General features: G+C 45.7%; 3 non-coding genes across 3 annotated transcripts; all 3 read left to right on the top strand.

The window, feature by feature from the left end:
• Window positions 1–5845: 5845 nt before the first annotated feature.
• Trnag-ccc lies at window positions 5846–5916 on the top strand. Its single transcript has one exon. It is a non-coding gene; the product is annotated as a tRNA-Gly (tRNA).
• Window positions 5917–14432: 8516 nt separating this feature from the next.
• On the top strand, window positions 14433–14506 carry Trnan-guu. Its single transcript has one exon. It is a non-coding gene; the product is annotated as a tRNA-Asn (tRNA).
• A 5226-nt stretch (window positions 14507–19732) lies between these two features.
• Window positions 19733–19896, top strand: LOC121438100. Its single transcript, XR_005973047.1, has one exon. It is a non-coding gene; the product is annotated as a U1 spliceosomal RNA (small nuclear RNA).
• The last annotated feature ends 213 nt before the right edge of the window (window positions 19897–20109 follow it).

Below are 20109 nucleotides of genomic sequence, written 5' to 3' on the forward strand. Positions count from 1 at the left end.
AGACCTCTGTTTCTCAAGAATTGGGCCATACCCCATCTGTAACTTTAACTATGAACGGTTCTGTTCTGCCGTTACAGGGAATGGCAACCATGCCTTTGTTTCAAAAAGTTATTATAACCATCTTGCAAGCCTACCTTTGTTTCAAAGGGTTATGTGACTACCCTGCAATCGTGTCTTTGTTTTAGGAGGCTGTTCTGATCAACTTGTTATTTTTATGTTCTGCTCCTGTAACCCTACCTATTTTGCCCAAATTTTCCATTTAGAAGGCCCCTACCCCTGAGCTGTAAAAACCCTTGTCTCCCTCACATCCAATGCTGACCTCTTGAACCCCATCTTAGGGAGAGGTAGCTCATGTACACAAATAAAAAGCTTGCTTTAATCAATTGCTTGCTTTATAATTAATTACAATTAATAACTTTCTTTAATTAATTTGACCACAGTGATTTGGGTCAGTGGTCTTTCTCCTCCAGTCTTTGGGATTGATACTGTACAAGTCAAAGGTCTGGTTATCATGCAGAGAAATGAAAGGGCTTTGTTAACACTGCACACACACATTATTGGGAACAATAAAAAGCAGATTTAGAGGGTCAAATAGTGTTGTAAAGAGCGCAGCAGGCTGCGTCCAGCAGCCCAGCTAGCTGGCATCCAAAATAATTACATGGAAATTGTATTCACTGCCTGGCCCATTAGTTCTAACCTCTTATTGGCTAACTCTCACATATTAGTTTAACCCATCTCCATTAATGTGTATTGCCACTTGACTGTGGCTTACCGGCATGAGTCTAACTAGCGTCTGCCTCAGAGAGGAAAGCCATGGCGTCTGCCACACTTCCCTTCTTCCCAGCATTCTGTTCTGTCTACTCCGCCCACATAAAGGCTGCCCTATCAAAAGACCAAGGCAGTCTCTTTATTCAACCAATGAAAGCAGCACACAAAGAGAAGAAGGACCTCCTACACCAAAATAGAAATTACTAAATGAGCACAATCCCATAGAACCTAGACAACAAAGAGGACCCTAAGAGAGATATACATGGAGCTAATGTACATGGGAAGTAGAAAAAGACAAGCTCTCCTGAGTAAATTGGGAGCATGGGGACCATGAGAGAGGGTAGAAGGGGAGGGGAGAGGAAGGGAGAGGAGTGAAGAAAAATATATAACTCAATAGAAACAACTTTTAAAAAAGAAATTACTAAATGAAATAAAAGTAATAAAATCAACAACTCAGTGGAAGAGTTTAACAAAAGAGCAATCACTCCTGAGAGTCAGTGGAGTGGAGGATAAAGAGATCCAAGGTGCAAAGAGCAAAGCAGAAGACACGGCCAAGCACACTCTGAGAAGCAGCCAATGGGGTGAGAAGGGGGAGAGAACAGAGGTGTGTTTAAGACGTGCTTCTCGGCTTTTCAGCCATGAGAGTATATGTCGGACGACAAGATCATTGCAAGCTTGGCCGTCTGAGTTCAGTCCTCAGAACCCATGGGAAAGCTGAAGGAGAGACCTGAGCTCACAGAGTTGTCTGCCCTCTTACCTCTGCAAGTGCACACGCACACACATGCACACGCATGTGCGAGTGTTAGAGCAAATTTAAAAATTAATGAAAATATAAGTCAACAGATTTTACAAACAAGGTAAATAGAGGTAAACAGATAAATAGAGAGAAATTCATGACTCTCCCCACCACAGTAAAACCTTGTAAAATCAAAGACAAAGAAAAAAAATAGTGAGGAGGGCAGGCAGGAAAAATAAAAAGGAATCTATTTCAATCAGTAGCAGGTAGAGAACCACTGACTTCTGAAAGGCAAAAATCAAACGCAAGTGTCTTCAACGTGCTGAAAGGAAGTAAGTGCCTCTGAGGATTCTGTGTACAGTAAAGGCAGGCTTCGGTGATCAATGCAAATTAATGATACTTTGATGGAGCTTGGGGAAGACCTGAGACAATTCTTCACCAGCAGACAACAGATCAACATGAAGAAAAAACCTCAATGAATGCTACTTCTCACACAAAAATAATGGAGGGTGAGGGTGGTCTCAAATGGAAAGATAGAGCCAGAATGAAGTGAGGGCAAGAGAGAAGCAAGTCCATGAGGAGAAATCTGAGTGGTGTCGTAACTTTGTTAGGGTTACTAATGCTGCGATGCAACACCATGACCCAGGGAAAGCTGGGGAGGAAAGGGTTTATTTACTTACACTTCAGTATCAGTTTGTCATCAAAGGAAGTCAGGACAAGCACTCAAGCAGGGCAGGAACCCAGAGTCAGGAACTGATGCAGAGACCATGGAGGAGTGCTGCTTCCTGGCTTATTCTTCACGGCTTGCTCAGCCTCTTTTCTTATATAACCCAGGACCACCAGCCCAGGAGTGACACTGCCCACAATGGGCTGGGCCCACCCCTTCAATCACTAAGAAAATGTTCTACAGGTCTTCCTACAGCCAGATCTTATGGAGACATTTTTCTTTTTTTGGTTTTTAGAGACAGAGTTTCACTGTAGCTTTGGAACCTGACCTGGAACTAGCTCTTGTAGACCAGGCTGGCCTCAAACTCAGAGATCTACCTGCCTCTGCCCTCCAAGTGCTGGGATTAAAGGTGTATGCCATCACTGCCCGGCTCAGAGACATTTTTCTTAATTGAGGTTCCCTCCTCTCAGATGACTCTAGCTTGTGTCAAGCTGACATAAAACTATCAGCACATATTAACTGTGTAAAAATGTGTGAATACTTTTCCGGTGTCTGTTAGCTTTTCCTGAGGTAAACAACTAGGAGGGAAGAAAAGAATATTTTGCCTCAGGGTTCGAGAGGCTTCCATCTGTAGTCACTTAGTCTTGCTGCTTTGGACCTGTGTTGTGGAATAGAGTATTTGTTTGACTATGTAAAGATATGTTGCAGTTTTACCTTGCCTGCCTAAGGCACCTGATTGGTCTAATAAAAAACTGAATGGCCAATAGTTAGGCAGAGGAATAAGTTGTGTGTTGTCGTTTAGACAGCCTGAACTCTCAGTCCTCTTCTTCTGCCGTCCAAGTGGTAGGATTACAGGTATGTGCCATTATTCCCCCAAGAGCCCAAGTTTTTAACCGCCTGGCGAAAACCATGAGAAAGATCCCCTGACGGCATCACTTCTGGTGCAAAGATGGATGACGGTGCACGGGTGAGCTTATTGTCATGGTGACAGTACCCAAGAGACACAGTTTGGAGGAGGCCGTGTTTCGTTGGGCTCACAGTGTCAGTCCATGGCCCGCTAGAGGACTTAGTGCTGTGGCCTAACACGAGGCTCAGCGTCATTGTGGGTACTGTGCGGTGAGGCAGACAGGAAGCAAAGAGGAGGGGTAAATGCTAAGAGGCTCCTTCAGAACACAGCCCGGTACCTTCTTCCGGTTAGGCCCCATCTTCTAAACATTTCAACACCACCCAAAGTAGTGTCACCATCAGGGAACCAAGGCTAAGACACCTGAGCTGGGGGCGGGGAGGGTATTTCATATCCAAACCACAACATGTCCAAACACTTAGGCTTCGGACGCTCACGGCTCTCCTGCTCATCTGTCTCCTCCCTCCCACTGTATACCAAATGCTCATCTATATGGATTCTTTATGCAAACTACCTCCCTCTTCACGGAGCCAGCAGTATCCAGAGGCAGTGGAACCTCTAAGAGGCAGTTCTTAGTGACAGGTTTTCAGGGCACTGGGGCATGCCTTTGAGTGGGATAGTGGAGCCCCAGAAACTTCCTCTTTATCTTTTCCTGGTTGTGTGGTAAAGGATTTTGTTCCATAGATGCACAGACCATGATATCTGGCCTCACCACAGGTCCGAAAGCAACAACCAATCAAAAATGAACTAAAATTTCTGTGCTGGTTTCTTTGTCAACCTGACACAAGCTAGAGTTATTTGGGAAGAGGGAACCATGAGTGAGAAAATGCTTCCACAGCATTGCCCGTAGGAAATTCTGTGGGGCATCTTCCTGATTACTGATGGATGCTGGAGGGCCCAATCACTCCGGGACAAGTGCTCCTGGGCTATATACGAAAGCAGGCTGAGCAAGCCAGTCAGCAGCATCCTTCCCTGATCTACTTCAGGCCCTGCCTCCGGGTTCCTGCCCTGACTTCCCTTCATGAAGGACTATATGCTGCAAAATAAAATAAACCCTCTTCTCCCCAGGTTTCTTTTAGTCACAGTGTCTATCACAGCAATAGGCACCTAAGACAACTTCTAAAACAATGAGTTAAAGTAACACAGATTCTTTTTTTTTTAAGTCCACCCTATTGTTTGTCTTTTTTTAAAAAAAAAAACTTATTTATTATACAGTGGTCTGTGTGCATGCAGAGGGCACCAGATCTCATTACAGATGGTTGCGAACCACCATGTGGTTGCTGGGAACTGAACTCAGGACTTTTGAAAAAGTAGGCAGGGCTCTTAACCACTGAGCCATCTCTCCAATGTATAACACAGCTTCCTTATGTTGAACTTTCTTCTGTGTTTGTTAGTGTTGGAAGCCGAGTAACAGACACTGTATCAATAGATAATAGTTTTGTTTTGACTATAGATGTGTCCATATTTCTATTGCAAAACAGTCACTTGGGATACAGTGTTGCAAATGGAGCAGAATAGGTGAGACTGACTGTAAGGAAGCCAGTGTTTGAGCCGTTTATATTTAATGGATTTAAGAAGTAGTGTATGAAGGATGCAGTTGATGATGAGTCTGGAGAGTCCAGCAAATCCAAACAACTAAGCTGGAAACAAAGTGTAGTGCTGAGAGACTGCGAGTGTTTATCTAAGGGAAATGTCAAATTCTGGGTCAGGCAGTAAGATGAATGTTAATGAGGGCACATGGACCAGGCAGGGATAGGGACAGACTTCTGTGATGGACTGAAACTCAGAACAGCGCGCTGCTCATAGGGAGCTCACTGTGCTGACGTGGAGGGTGGCATGGGCTACCGACCTTGGATTCACTGGAGTGTGGCAGTGCAGAATTTGTCACTATGTATGCATCTGAGGCTTTCTGGGAGTTAGGAGTTGAGAGGAGGAAGTGCAAGTTTGCAGGTTGGGAAATAAATGCACGTGGCCCTCAGACAGCATGCTTGCCAAAGCTGTCTGTGTCTTCGCGGTTGGGCAAAGGGCAGCTAGACGCAATCACTCTGCAAGGTCAGTATGGAGCTGAGGTTTCTTGCAGATCTCAGGTTTGTGATTTAATCTGCACCCGAGTCCAGAACCTGAGGCCTGTGTTTGTCAAAAACAGAAGCACAATTGTCAGAATGACTCTTGTCTTTTAAAAAGTTAGGAGGACTCCTGGGCTCAACCCCCAGGGCAGCTGTTCTGTTCTGTTTTGTTCCCTCCTGAAGGACTGGAGAGACAGATCTCTCCAACCTCTAAACTCTGCCAAAACAAAAATAAAGCGAAAGCACATCCTGTAGTTACAATAATTAGGAGACTGATCACATCAACAAACGTCACATAACATGATCAACTACCAAAACTAACTCTGCAACCCAAAATTTGATTATGCCCGTCTGCCCCTATTGTTCCTTTAATTTTAATTTTTCTCATTTCTTCCTTGGTTAGACTAGGTCCCCACAGACTGGTCACCTAAGAAACACAGAAACAAACACCAAGGCAACCATCTGAAATTAAAAATTGAAGATTAGGGATCAGAACTAAGAGATGCATGCAGCCTAAAAGCTATTTTTTCGGGTAGAGTTGGGTCAGGCAAAACAGACAGGGTTTCTTCTAGTACAATGTTTGTATAAAAGCAACTGTTTTGGATGCATTGGCTACTTTTCAATCAATGCTGAGACCAAATCAAAGCACGCACCTTTGTTGAAACACTAGGTCTTTCCACCCTTCAAAACTCAGTGTACAGGGAGCATTGGTGGTTCAGTGGTAGAATTCTCGCCTCCCACGCGGGAGACCCGGGTTCGATTCCCGGCCAATGCAAGATTTTCGAAATTCTGTTTTACATTTCTAGCTCATTAGTAGAAACAGCACACAGTGTCTGAAATTCTATTATACCGTCCATTACAATTCGCAGTCTTGCCGTTCTCCGACCGCACCAGAGTTAAACACTGAAAATGGTGGAGCTACGATACTGCGTGTCGGTGCCTAAGATGACTGTTTCTGTTACAGAACCTTAGAAACCTCAAAAGCCAGCAGGTCCCCAATTCCGGCTGGACCTTAGGCTGACCACTGGGTGCGGTTCCCTATAGAGAAAGGAGAGCTGCTGGAGGGGGTAGGCCCTGGGTCAATCCATTGATCCCAGAAAAGCGTGAATGGGGGACGGGCGAGGATGGGGGACGACTCAACCAGAAGACCCGGGTGCGTATCCTGAGTTTAGGAATCCAGTTTGTCACCACCGCTAGCGGCTGTGCTCTCCGGGTGTTCCACAGGCCCTTCAGAGTTCGAAGGAGGAAGCAGTCCATATCCCTGGCAATGTGTGTCAACAGAATCAGCCCCAAAAGCTATTCTTTTAATAATAAATAAATAAATAAATAATAAGAACTGTACTTTTAATAAGAAAAAAAAACAAGTTTGGTTTTGTTTCTTAGCACTTGAGGAGGCTTCGGGAAAAGTGTACAACAGAAAATCTGTGTGGGCACAGGTGAGGTGGCTCAGCAGACAAAAGAGCTTGCTGCTAAGTGTTGATGACCTGAGTTCGATCCCAGGAACCCATGAACAAGGCCAGAACTGACCTCTGCCCTCATGTGCCCCCAAATAAACACACACAACAAATTAGATAAAACTTTTTTTTATTTTAGAAAAGTAGTGTGAATGCCACTGTGGTGCAAAGATGATGATTCTCCAAATTCTCTCTTATCCAAGAATAGCTTAATCTAAGTTTTTTTTTTTTAAAGAGGGGTTTTAGACAATAATCCTTCTATTTATTTATTTAGACACAGGCTAGCAGTGAACTCAGTCTCCACTCCCCAAGTGCTGACATTCCTCAATGTTCAGTCAATCTCAATCTCTCTCTCTCTCTCTCTTTTTATTTTTCAAGACAGGGTTTCTTTCTGTGTAGGCTTGGCTGTCCCAGAACTCACTCAGTAGTCCAGGCGGTCTTCCAACTCAAGGCTCAATATTTCTCTTTTTAACAATGTATTACAGCTGGTGGTGGTGGCACTCACCTTTAATCCCAGCATCCAGGAGGCAGAGGCAGGTGGATCTCTGTGAGTCGGAGGCCAGCCTGGTCTACAAAGTAAGTGAGTTGCAGGATAGCCAGAGCTGTTACACAGAAAAAAAAACTGTCTCAATAAAACAAAACAAAATAAAATAAAATAATGTATGTACTTCTTTGCATTCAAGTTTCTTTCTTCTGCTAGTATGCCTTTGTGGGTTTTTAATGGCCATACTGTGCTGAAAATATCAGAGTTGTTTTTTTTTTTTTTTTTGGTTTTTCGAGACAGGGTTTCTCTGTGGTTTTGGAGCCTGTCCTGGAACTAGCTCTTGTAGATCAGGCTGGTCTCGAACTCACAGAGATCCGCCTGCCTCTGCCTCCCGAGTGCTGGGATTAAAGGCATGCGCCACCACCGCCCCGCTTATATCAGAGTTTTGTTATTGTTTTGAGATTTGGCTTTTTTGTTTTCTTTTGTTTGAACTTGTTTGGAAATCTCTGAATAGAGACTGTCACGTGCTGCATAGCTTCTTGGTTGGTTGGTGTTTGTTTGCTTCTAACACTTTGCTCTGCACAGGGAGCAGGCTTCCAGGAGACTAACCCGGGAGAGCTTTACTGGTCAGTTCTTGTCAACTTTTCACCAGCTAAAGTCATCCAGGAAGAGGGAGCCCCTGTTGAGACACTGCCTCCATCAGATTGACCGATAGGCAAATCTGTGGATGTTTCTGGATTAATGATTGAGGTGGGGAGATCAGATTTCTGTGAGCAATGTCACCCCTGGACAGGTGGCTCTGGTGGTAAGTAAGAAAGCAGGCTGGGGAGAGATGGAGGAGGGTGCGAGTCCCACAGTGTGTCCTCAAGCAAAGGCACCGGGAAGCCATAGTCAGCCTCCCTGGAAATCAGATGCCCCCAAAGGCTGCTGAGCTGAAATCTTGCCTCCCAGGCCTGACTTCCCGGGCAGATGGTCACAGCTGGGCAGCACCTGAACTTGAGACCTCCAGTGAGAAATTAAGTCACGTAGTCAATAACTTTGGTTCCCACAGTTTAACCTCCGCTTCATCCCCTGAGCTACGGTAGAAGCTACTTTCCTGCAGTTATCTTCCACTTGGCAGGACGTGCAGTCAGGAAAGGAGTCTTTCATATAGATCACATTTGGGACCTTCGAAGATAAAGGGTCGTCCAAGCTCAGAGGATTGCCTTTGTTTGTGTGTGTATATGAACTGGAAACTTTACAGAATTAGAGGAGAACAGAAGGGGAGGAGATCAGCAGGGGAAGAATAAAGAAACTGATGCAGAGAAGTACGGAGGGGAGAGAGTTCATTCCACCCTCAGATCTAAGTCCCGTGCTCGCTGTGAGTCTTCTGAACCCTGAAGGGAGGAACAGTGAGGCTGGCACTCAGAGATCCCGGATAGAGAGGGATTGAAAGCTCGAGTCTAGCTTCAATTATAGAGAGAACCCCTGTCTAAACCAGAAAGAAAAGGGCAGGGAACGCACCCTTTTAACCAGTACTGGAGAGGAGGGACAGGCGGATCTTTAGGGTATGAAGATCCAGCTCCCAAGCTTCTACCCAGGGTGACTCAGAGAAGGCGTCTCAGGAGTGAGAGATTTCTGTAATAACCTCACACAGGAGCTGAGGTCATTCTATTATTCTGTGGCTCTAATTCCCTTGTTCTAATTGTCCCTGATTCTCTTTAGTTCCGGTTTTCTCTGTCCTAAATCATTGGTTCTGATTTCCCCTGCTTCCTTGTTCACCTAGCTTAAGTAGACTTTTTGCAGGAGGCTTGAGGCAACAAGGAAAAAAATGACGAGTTATATCTCACTGGTCACGGTGCGTTCCCTGGGTAAACGATAAGGACAGAGCCATTTACCATGGCAACGTGAGGGTTCAAGGTTTCTGGTGTAAGACTGTGACCAGAGGCTGAGGCCATATCGCTCAGTGAGACAAGCTGGGAGACAGATTTTTATCAACCAGACTTGGCAAGTGAAGAATTTTTTAGGTTGCTTTGTGGTAATAACCTTGGTTAGACATCTGCAACTCCTTGTGCATATCTGTAAAGTTTTAAACTTATGATCCATTTACAGAAGCATTCAGTCTAGTTTGAACTTGCTCTGAGGTAAAAATGAGCTGATTGTGTGTCGCTCTTCTTAGATTAGGGAGAAATTGCTGTTTTCTTGTGTTAGTCTAAGTAAAGGGAACAAAACATGCTTTTAAATGTCTTACAGTCCTTGTGGGACAATAGATCTAGTTATGAAGCAAATCCTAATACGTTTTCTACGTGTCAAAATTATACAATTATACAGTTTAATGAGAAGTCATCTTCCTGACCACCCTCTGATCTGTGCCCATAAGATTAAGATGCAATCACAAGATTATATATATGTGTATATATATATATATATATATACACACATATATACATCATATAAAATTGCACACTACCGTGCAGGTATTAAAGAGACACCATAGCTGCTTTAGCAAATGTGTAACTGCAGACAGGAGCACAGTTTCTAGAGTCGGTGATCCCATAGGTCCTGCCTGGACAGGATTCTCCTCCATCAGAGAATCATTCCTCAGTGGGTTGATATCTGGATTCTAGTTGTCGGCTGCTGTAACTCTCATGGCTTCTGACACCAACCTCTGACTTTAAGACCAGCCTGGTCTACACAGTAAGTTCCGGACCAGCCTCACTTACTTAGTGAGCTCTGCCAAATAAAAAACAAGAACCTGGGCTGGAGAGATGGCTCAGAGGTTAAGAGCATTGACTGCTCTTCCAGAGGTCCTGAGTTCAATTCTCAGCAACCACATGGTGACTCACAACCACCTGTACTGAGATATGGCGCCCTCCTCTGGCGTACCGGCATACATCGAGGCAGAATGTTGTATACATAATAAATAATTAAAAAAAAAAAAAAGAACCTTTGCCCCTTGACCTGCAGCCACCCACCGAGGCAAGCAGCCCTCCATCTATACAACTCAGACACCTCAGCAGAGTTCTGTTGTTATAAGTAGTCTGAACATTGTCCATTTGTACATTTAGTTTCTTAAGAGGACGGACTCATAGTCAAAATAATCCTGAGCGAAAAGAGCAGTTCTGGAGAGATTACCATTCCAGATCTTAGAAATATGGCGGAGCCATGGTAATAAAGACAGCGTGGAAGCGGCACAAAACCAGACGTGTGGACCAGTGGGAAAAAGTCAAGATCCAAACATGACTACTAATGACTTCAGTCATCTAATGCTTGACAGTGATGCCAAAGCCATATGCTGGGGAAAAGACCGCCAACAAATGGTGCTGGGGAAACTGCATGTCCACCCTGCAGATTTCTGAACTGACATCAGGCAGGACAATGCACTTGCTAGACGTCCTTTGAAAACAAGAGGATGCTTTGCCCTCACACTCCAAAAGTACTTCCTTGGTCGGGCATCATGGTCTTCACATTTGTCTTCTGAGAAAAGGTTCCATTAGTACCATATAAAAAGCTGATCTTTGTCCAGTAAGGGAACAGCAGACATTAGCAGATACTCCCCTCCCCAGAGAAGCTGAATCCCTGGCTGCTCTCCATTGTATGTCTGTGCTCCCCTTGACCCTGATTGTTCACACCAAATGCAGGAGAACAGAATTAGACCTCTGTCTGCCACCTTTCACCAAAACTAACCCTAAACTCACTATTAATGAGATAGTGAACTGGTCTCACCACTCTGAAACCGGGGCAGAGATTCTCAAACAGTTAAAAATAAGTCTACCATATCATAGGGCCGAGCTGTCTCACCCTTAACAGATTCCCAAAGGACTTGGCATCCTCCTCTACAGCCAACTCAGCATGTTCCTCAGCGCTCTCTCTACTCCCAACAACCCCAGTGTCCTTCGACCAATGGATGGAAAATGACAATGTGCTGCATACGCATGATGGAATAAAACTCCGCTGTAAAGAAACATGGAACCGTGAACTTCGCAGGTAGATCAAACTTCAAAAGAGCCTATAGAATGAGGCAACCCAGACCCAGAAAGACAAAAGTTGTGTGTTCTCTCTCTTCTGAGACTCACAACCCCAAATCCTCAGATGTGAGTAAAATCCTGGAGTAACTGCAGAAACCAGGGAGGTAAAGGGACCATTGCCAGGGTTGGGGGATGGGGGAGCAAGAGAGAGGGAATAGCAGGACACAATGATGGGGGGGGGACAGAAAATGCAAGAGATGATAATTAGGGAGCAGGAGGGAGATAAACTCAGAAGGAAAGAGGAAGCAGAACAACAGGAAGGGAGTATCAAAAGGTCATAAGAAATCATTAACTAGCCGGGCGGTGGTGGCACACTCCTTTCCTCCCAGCACTCGGGAGGCAGAGGCAGGCGGATCTCTGAGAGTTCGAGGCCAGCCTGGTCTACAAGAGCTAGTTCCGGGACAGGCACCAAAAGCTACAGAGAAACCCTGTCTCGAAAAACCAAAAAAAAAAAAAAAAATCATTAACTAGCTACCCCAAAACAAAACAAAATAAAACAAAAAAACCCTCTCCTCTGTGTGCGTGTCTTCTGGTGTGTGTGTCTGTCTGCCTGTGTGTGTGTGTGTGTTTGTGTCTGTATGTGTCTTCTGTTTATGTGTTTGTGTGTGTGTCTGTGTGTCCCTGTGTGTGTGTTTGTGTGTGTCTGTATGTGTTCAAATGAAATTTTTCCCATCTGGTCTGACAATGATCCCTCCAAGAGTCAGAGACCTCCTAACAAAACAAGAAAACAAGAAGGAGTCACCCCCAGAGACCATCTCACACACCACAGTCAATGCAAAAGCATGAGGATTTTATTAATTCTGTCATGACAGGGTCCCCCAGCATTCGGGAAGCCGAGGGACCTCAAATAGCTAGCTGGTACAGTCTACTTTTAAAGGGGCCACAGAAGCAAGGGGGGTTGTTCTTTGACTATTCTGATTGGCTTATTCGAAAGGGCTATTACCAATAATTGACTGGAGAGCTGTTGCCAGATCAGATGAGGTAAGAGGTCATTTTGACCCCATTTCCCAGGGGACCGAACCAAAACATACGTATATGGGTAATTATTCAGGAACTGAGTACGTGTGAGTGTAGCTGTTTGGTCCTTGGTTCCCAGGGGAGGAGGGGAAGCACTATGGCACAGAGGCTGAGAGGATTCAGAATTGTCAAAAATGGCTTCAGGGTTGTCTTAAAGTCTTACAACCACTAGCTATGAGAAGCCCTCTTTTGAGTTGTTGCTTAGAGTCACCTCTCTCAAAAACATCACAGGTGATTGCAATTATTCTTGGTTGTCCCCTGGAGGTAGAAGGAAAGTCCCCACCGCTGAAGATACTGTGTACTTCAGACACAGGGCCCAGAGGACCCTGAGCTGGAACTAACCTGAGAGCCCTCTCCCTAAGGAGTTGTTTCCACGATACCAGAAGGCACCACACAAGCTTCCACAGGAGGAAAATAACCAACAGTCCTCCCCAGCTACAAATCACAACAATGACCAGCATTGCAAACAGGCATACACAGCAACCAACAGCTTTCTAATTGGACTTGAGGGAGTCACACCAACAGGCCTGGCTACCTACTAGGGCTAGTGAGATCACAGATATTGGAGGAGAATCTACAACCCCCCTTTGCTAAACCAGCATTATCCCTAATTTGTCTTTATAACTGCAGATAAACTGGGCAGTGGTGGCACACACCTTTAATCCCAGCACTCGGGAGGGAGAGGCAGGCAGATCTCTGTGAGTTCGAGGCCAGCCTGGTCTACAAGAGCTAGTTCCAGGACAGGCACCAAAGCTACAGAGAAACCTTGTCTTGAAAACAACAACAACAACAATAACAACTGCAGATAAGTGTAGTCCTCTCCTCTCAAGAAAACTCTTTGAAATAGAAAATCATGAACCAATCAAAATACGGAATTTTGGAGCCCAGTCCCAGTGGATATATCTATAAAACTCTCCAACCCCTAAGGCTCGGGAAACTTTTCGGAAGAGGGGCAAAAATACTTGAAGAGCCAGGGGATCAGGGAGTTTGCTGTGAGATTGTGTCGCCTAGTAATGTCAGAAGTGACATGAAGTCTCACCAGCAGGTCTGCCTCAGCGTGAACCGACCAAAGACAGCAACAATATGCTAACACCAGGCAGGATGGATGGGAGAAAGTCTACGAGGCCTCAGCCTTACACAGAGAACTGCAGGTGACCGAGGAATGCTGGGGGCAGGAGAAATAGCCTTCCCCAGGGAAGAGCGCAGCCGTCGGTTCCCTAATACCAAATGGTCAGCCCTGAAAACATACAAGCCAGTAAGTACACAGACCGAGTGGTTGTATTTAGGAACGTATATGTTTACACACCCACAGATGGAATTAACGCGAAAAGAGGCCATGCATTTGAAAGCGAGCAAGAAGGGGTCCATAGGAGGGTTTGGGGGGAAAGGGAAGGAGGAAATGATGTAATTCTAATCTCAAAAAAAAATTTAAATAGTAATAAAAAAATGCTGGAGACCATTCCAGAAAGGCACAACCAATCAAAATGTAGTTGTGGAGTCCAGTCCCAGGGCACACATCCACAAAACACTCTCAGACCTAAGTGATCTCAGGGATCACTGTAGAAGACAGACTGGAAAGACTGTAAGACCCAGAGTGCCTGGGAGTTTGCTGTGAGATTGTCTCCTAGTGATGTCTCACCAACGTGAGTGCCTAAGCCTGTTGAAGAGCGCCGGAAAGCCTCAGTCCTGCACAAAGGGCTTACTACCTGCAGCTAAGGAATGCTAAGGAATGGGTCCTTTCCCAGGGAAGAGCACACCAATTGGCGATCCAGTACCAAATGCTCAGCCTGAAAACATACATACGACTAACAGTATACAGAAACGAGCAGACTGCATTTATGTGTTTAGAAATATAGACCTATGCAATACAGTGAATATGTATATGTAACAACAATGGCAAAAGAGAGCGTGAGTTTGAGAGTACGGAGGGTTTGGTGGGGGAGGAAAGGCAAGGGGGAAAATGATGAAACTTCATTATCTCAACTAATAACTATTTAAAAAAGAAGAAAAGAGAGGACCGGTCCAACAAGTTCTACTGGAGCTCCCAGGGTGTTAGCTTCACGCAGGTCCCGCCTGGGCAGACCCGGATGGCAGACTTGTCGCAGGGCGGGACGGGACTTCTGAGTTTGGGAACGCTAAGGAGAAGGGGCGTTTCGGCGGCTGTTCAGGATCAAAACGCAGGCTTCAGCAGGCTTCAAACGACAAGAATTCGCCGTTCCAAACACTCCAGGTCTTCAAGGCGCTGGAATTAACCCAGTAATTTTGCAATAGCTGTGCGCTATTGGTTAGTGGGCACTCTCCATCAGGATGTAATGCATGAAGCGGCTGTGTCTCTGTGGCGCAATCGGTTAGCGCGTTCGGCTGTTAACCGAAAGGTTGGTGGTTCAAGCCCACCCAGGGCCGCCCCATGAACTTTATGTTAAAGTCTGCAACAGGACGGACTTTCTTACAAAACTACTTTCTTGACCTCTAGGAAACTTGATTAGGTCCGCTGTTAACTGAGCAGATCGCCCCACCTCCAAATAAGCCCCTTTCTGTGTGGTCTTGGGCAAGAGGAAACGTTCTGTACCAATATTTTGTTTTTGTTTCTCTGTCAACTGTAATGTTAATATAATAATACATACTGCATTATTTACAGGACAAGGTGGCTTTAGTAATTGCTCCATCCCATAATGCTGCCAGGAAGGGCAAAAGTTCATTATTATCATGTTTGTCTGATATTCCTGAGCCCTGGGTTGATCCCCAGCACCTGAAAGGAGTTGTTGGAAGATTTAAGTTATAGATGAATGGATAGGATAGGTGTTGCTCCTACAGAGGCCCCGAGTTCAGTTCCCCACAACTGTGCCAGACATCACATTATCAGCAGGAAAATCCACCAGCGTCTGCCTCTCTAGGTGTCTATGCACACATACACAAGCCCTTTCTAAAAGTCTAATAACTGTGCCTCTTCTTCCTCTGTTGTGCCAGTATCTATTCCTACACAGGTGGCTTTTAAAATTAGGCTATTGGCCGGGCGATGGTGGCGCACGCCTTTAATCCCAGCACTCGGGAGGCAGAGGCAGAGGCAGGTGGATCTCTGTGAGTTCGAGACCAGCCTGGTCTACAGAATGAGTTCCAGGACAGGCTCCAAAGCCACAGAGAAACCCTGTCTCAAAAAACCAAAATAAATAAATAAATAAATAAAATTAGGCTATTTCCATGATTTTATGCTCACACACAGTGCTAGCCCAGCCATTCTCATACAAATATCATTTGCCAGTCATCCAAGTGTTTCTAGGAGGCTGAGCCCTAGACTTACAAATGTTGTGCCTCAGAGATTACAGCATACTCCGACTAGGAATGGCATCCTGTGAGAGTGTCGCTCTCCTTGGAAGTAGGAGGAAGGCACAGCACACAGCAAGGGCTAAGTAGGGTATCTCTCTGTCTGCCCATCAGCTACATCTTCAAGGTACTTTGTATAATTGTCATCTTCTGGTGACCTGGTCAGCCAGGGCTAGGGTGAATGCCCAGAGTGGCTCCTTGAGTAGTTTATACTCAGCCATCTTACCCAAAAGGATAACTGTGTCACTGACCCCTGATGTTTGTGCCTCCTCTCTCTCTCTTCTGTCGATGACAGGAGAGAATCAGTAAAACTCGCTCTGTTATTCAAAGTTTTCCAAGGGAACAGAACCAACTTCTATCTGTCTATTGATCAATCAATATTTATTTTAAGATATTGGCTCACGTAACTGTGGAGGCTCAGCAAATCCAAAATTGGCCGTGTGACCTGGCAAATGAGTTCTGGCAAAGTTTTGGTTTAAGTGTATCTTCTAGGACTAGTAATGTAACGTTAGAATTATATAAGTATGTTATGAAATTAATATATATAACTGATTCCCTCTTTGGGAAGGACAGCCATTTTAATTAAGGCCTTCAAGTGATTGGATAAATGTTGTGGAATATTTGTTTAATTAGTTAAAGATGTGTTGCTGCTTTATCTCTCCTGCCTAGGCACCTGGTCTAATAAAAAGCTGAACAGTCAATAGTGAGGGAGGAGGTATAGGCAGGACTTCCAGGCAGGGAGAGTAAGTAGTAGAAGAAATTTAGGCCCAAGGAAGAAAGAAAAAGAGATGCCAGGGGCCAGACAGACAGACGTGGAGGAAGCAAGAAAGTAGGATATACAGAATGAAAGAAAGATAAAAAGCCCCAAGGCAAAATGTAGATAAAGAGAAACAGATTAAGTTAAAAGAGTTAGTGGGACAAGTATAAGCTCAGCCGAGCATTTATAATTAACAATAAGCCTCCGTGTCTTTATTTGGGAGCTGGTTGGCAGCCCAAAGAAAATCCCAGCTGCAGATGAAACCACTCACATTCCGTTTCATTCAACATTTACTGATTTAAAAATTGATCTCACTTAAAATATACCTTTGCACCAGGCAGTGGTGGCACACACCTTTAGTCCTAACACTCAGGAGGCAGAGGCAGGTGGATCTCTGTGAGTTCGAGGCCAGCCTGGTCTACAGAGCGAGTTCCAGGACAGGCTCCAAAGCTACACAGAGAAACTTTGTCTCAAGAAAGAAAACAAAGCAACAACAACAAAAAAAAAATACTTTTGCCTAGTCTACACAGTGAGTTCAGAACAGCAAGGACTATGTAGAGAGGCAATGCCTTTTTAAAAAAAGTAAATATGCCTTTGCCAAAACATCCAACATCTTGTTGAACCAATTATCTATGTTCTGTGATCTAACTAGGTTGGCACATAAAATTGACTATGATGCTGTCTCTGTTATCTCTTGATTAGAGGGAGTGCTTTTTCCGTATAAACTGTTCATTCGAGGCATATGATAGTCAATAGAATCCCACACCTTTTGACATGGGTACAGAAACAGCTCCACAGAACTCATTCCTTTATCTGTAGACTCCAGCTCTTTTTGGTTTGTTTTTGGTTTTGATTTTTGTTTGTTTGGTTTTAGTTTTTCAAGACAGGGTTTCTCTGTGTAGCTCCGGCTGTCCTGGAACTCACTCTGTAGACCAGGCTGGCCTTGAACTCGGATCTGCCTGCCTCTGCTTCCTGAGTGCTGGGATTCAAGGCAGGCACCGCCGCCACCACCACCCAGTAACAACTTTTTCTCTCTATTGTACCCTGTCGGTTCTTCTTCTCCCATCAGTGGTGTGCATGTGGACTTCTGGTTTGATTTTGTGAACCGAGTGTCAGGAATGCTCTCTGCTGAGCAGTGGCCAGCACTGTTCTTTTGGTTTGATTTTGTGAACCGAGCGTCAAGAATGCTCTCTGCTGAGCAGTGGCTAGCACAGTTCCATTCTCCGTCAGGTGACACCCAGCAGCTAATGCATCTATGGGTTGTTTTTTATCGGCAGTTGATTTGTTCTGAGGTATTTGTTATGTTTTGAGTTTGGTGCTCCTGGTATTTGACTCTACTGTGTTGAAATGGTTCACATTTTAGCTAACACTGGATAACAATTCTATGCGCCCAGCAGGTGTCAGTATATGTCTATAATATGAATGCTCTTCGGTCACCATCTGCTCCCTGAAGAACAGGAATGCCCATACGGGTGTCCCTGGCCTCCAGCAGAGCCATGAAGGAAGGGCTCGAGTGTTAGAATACTCTTACAGTTGTTTAACTGGGTCGGAGGAAGGCAGAAAGAGATTCTGTCATTGTCTGGCAGTAAATAAACATGTGGTTTGTCACGGGATCCAATGGGCACAGACCCTCAAGTCTCTGAGACTGGGGCTTTATAACACAGCCCTTAGGGGGACACTTAAGACCCAAGCTCTATGGCTCTATTGCGAGTCATTAAATGACTTTCTGAGTCTCAGAAAGTCAGGAGCCACCCAGACCATGGACACAGCCACCCGGACCATGGACACAGTCACCCGGACCATGGACACAGTCACCCGGACCATGGACACAGTTACCCGGACCATGGACACAGCCACGCGGACCATGGACACAGTCACCCAGACCATGGACACAGCCACCCAGACAATGGACACAGTCACCCGGACCATGGACACAGTCACCCGGACCATGGACACAGTCACCCGGACCATGGACACAGCCACGCGGACCATGGACACAGCCACCTGGACCATGGACACAGCCACCTGGACCATGGACACAGCCACCTGGACCATGGACACGGCTTCCTGGCTGTTCTAATTTCTAAACTACAAAGCAGTTTCTTTCTTCCTATGCTGGAGATCAAACCCAGAGCAAGTACACAACGGGATAACAGGCAAGTACCCTACCACCCCAATCCTAGGAAAAAAAAAAAAAAGACCATCTCACTGTGGGATGCAGGCAGCCTCAAATCCATGGTCCTCCTGCCTCCACTTCCAGAGTGCTGGGAATAGAGGTGTGGGCCACCATGCCTGGCTTCTTTGCGGAACTTGACAAGGGCTAGAGTTGATGGTGCACACCTGGAACCTGAGCCTTACCTATTATCCCCACGCTTAGGAGTCTGAGGCAGGAAAACTGAAAGTCCAGGGACAACCTGGGCTACAGAACAAGATCTTGTCTCAAATAAAAGCCTAACTGTCACAATAAAACCCATCTACAATTTTTTCCCCTTTCTTGGTTTTTCAAGACAGGGCTTCTCTGTGAGTTCGAGGCTATCCTGATCAACATGTGGAGCTCCAGCAAAGCCAGGGCTATGTTGAGGGATATGCTTCAGAGAGAGACAGAGAAACAGCGATTTTAAGGTGTCTGAAGATGGCAGAAAGGCAAGGGCACTCGCCATTAGGCCTGACCATCCTAGAGCTTGATCCACGGAGCAGACACAGCAGAAAGAGATCCGACTGCTGCAAACTGTCCGCTGGCCTCCACACACGAGTCATGGCACACACACACCTGCCCCTCCCACACAAACACAACACAGAAAAGAGTACTTATTTATTTTGTGTATATGTGTTTGTGCCTGGGTATATGTGTGTACACAACACACATGCAGGAGCCTGAGGGGGACCAGGAACACAGACTGGGGTCACCCCAAGTCCCGACGTAGTGTCAGTCTCATGGTGTTTCTGTAGAAGGAACAGAGAAATCCATACATCAAGAGCCTTGTAAAATGCAGTGGTGGAGACATGCTGTAGGCAGGTGCCAGCGAAGCTGGAGACCTCTGCTGTAGGGCTGGCTCTCTTGCTGCCTGGCTTCTCTAACATCGTATTGGCAGAAGATAGGGGTCTGCCGGTACACACCGAAACCAGCGACAAGGCTGTTAGTCCACGGCTGTAAGCAACCATCGGCTATTTGGGGATTGGAGAAAATTCAAGATGATTTGTTTCTGGTCCTGCAACACTCCATCCAGCTCTCCTCCGCTAGCAAGAAAGTTTACTAAGCCAACGGGTCGAGGGTGAGGGGTGTGATGTCACCCTTGGGTGCCGGTTGGGGGCGTGGTCTATGCAGATGAGGGTCGCGCAGGGGCTGCCGGGTCCGCATCGGCTGCGGAAACGCCAACGATTTCTAGGATCTCTAGTGGCGTGGAAAGAAGGAAGCACGGGTCCGCGGGTGGCATCAGGGCGCAAGAATTGGATGCGCGTCCGGGGAGACCGTGCAACAGGCATGGTTAAGTGACCGTGTGTTAAGAGTGCAGGGTCGGTGGGCCTGAGTGGGGGTTGCGAGGGAGAAAAGCATACTTACCTGGCAGGGGAGATACCATGATCACGTAGGTGGTTTTCCCAGGGCGAGGCTCACCCATTGCACTTGGGGTGTGTTGACCCCTGCGATTTCCCCAAATGCGGGAAACTCGACTGCATAATTTTTGTTAGTGGGGGACTGCGTTCGCGCTCTCCCCTAGTATCCCTGGTGAAAAATAACAGATTGGTCTTTCATACATACTTAGGTTAGCTGAAGCAACTGTTTCTACCTGCTACGAAACAGTTTGAAGTAAGTACTGAAGGTCAAAAGTATTAAGCAGGTTCCTATTTTTCAGTCTTACTTTCCTTGTAAAAAACTGAGCAGGTAGGCTCTGTATATACGCTGAAATAGTTCCAAGAATGTAAGATTTTG

This window comes from Microtus oregoni, unplaced genomic scaffold (assembly GCF_018167655.1).
Source record: "Microtus oregoni isolate MIOR12 unplaced genomic scaffold, Mior012 000054F_ref0000373, whole genome shotgun sequence".
Lineage (NCBI taxonomy): Eukaryota > Metazoa > Chordata > Mammalia > Rodentia > Cricetidae > Microtus > Microtus oregoni.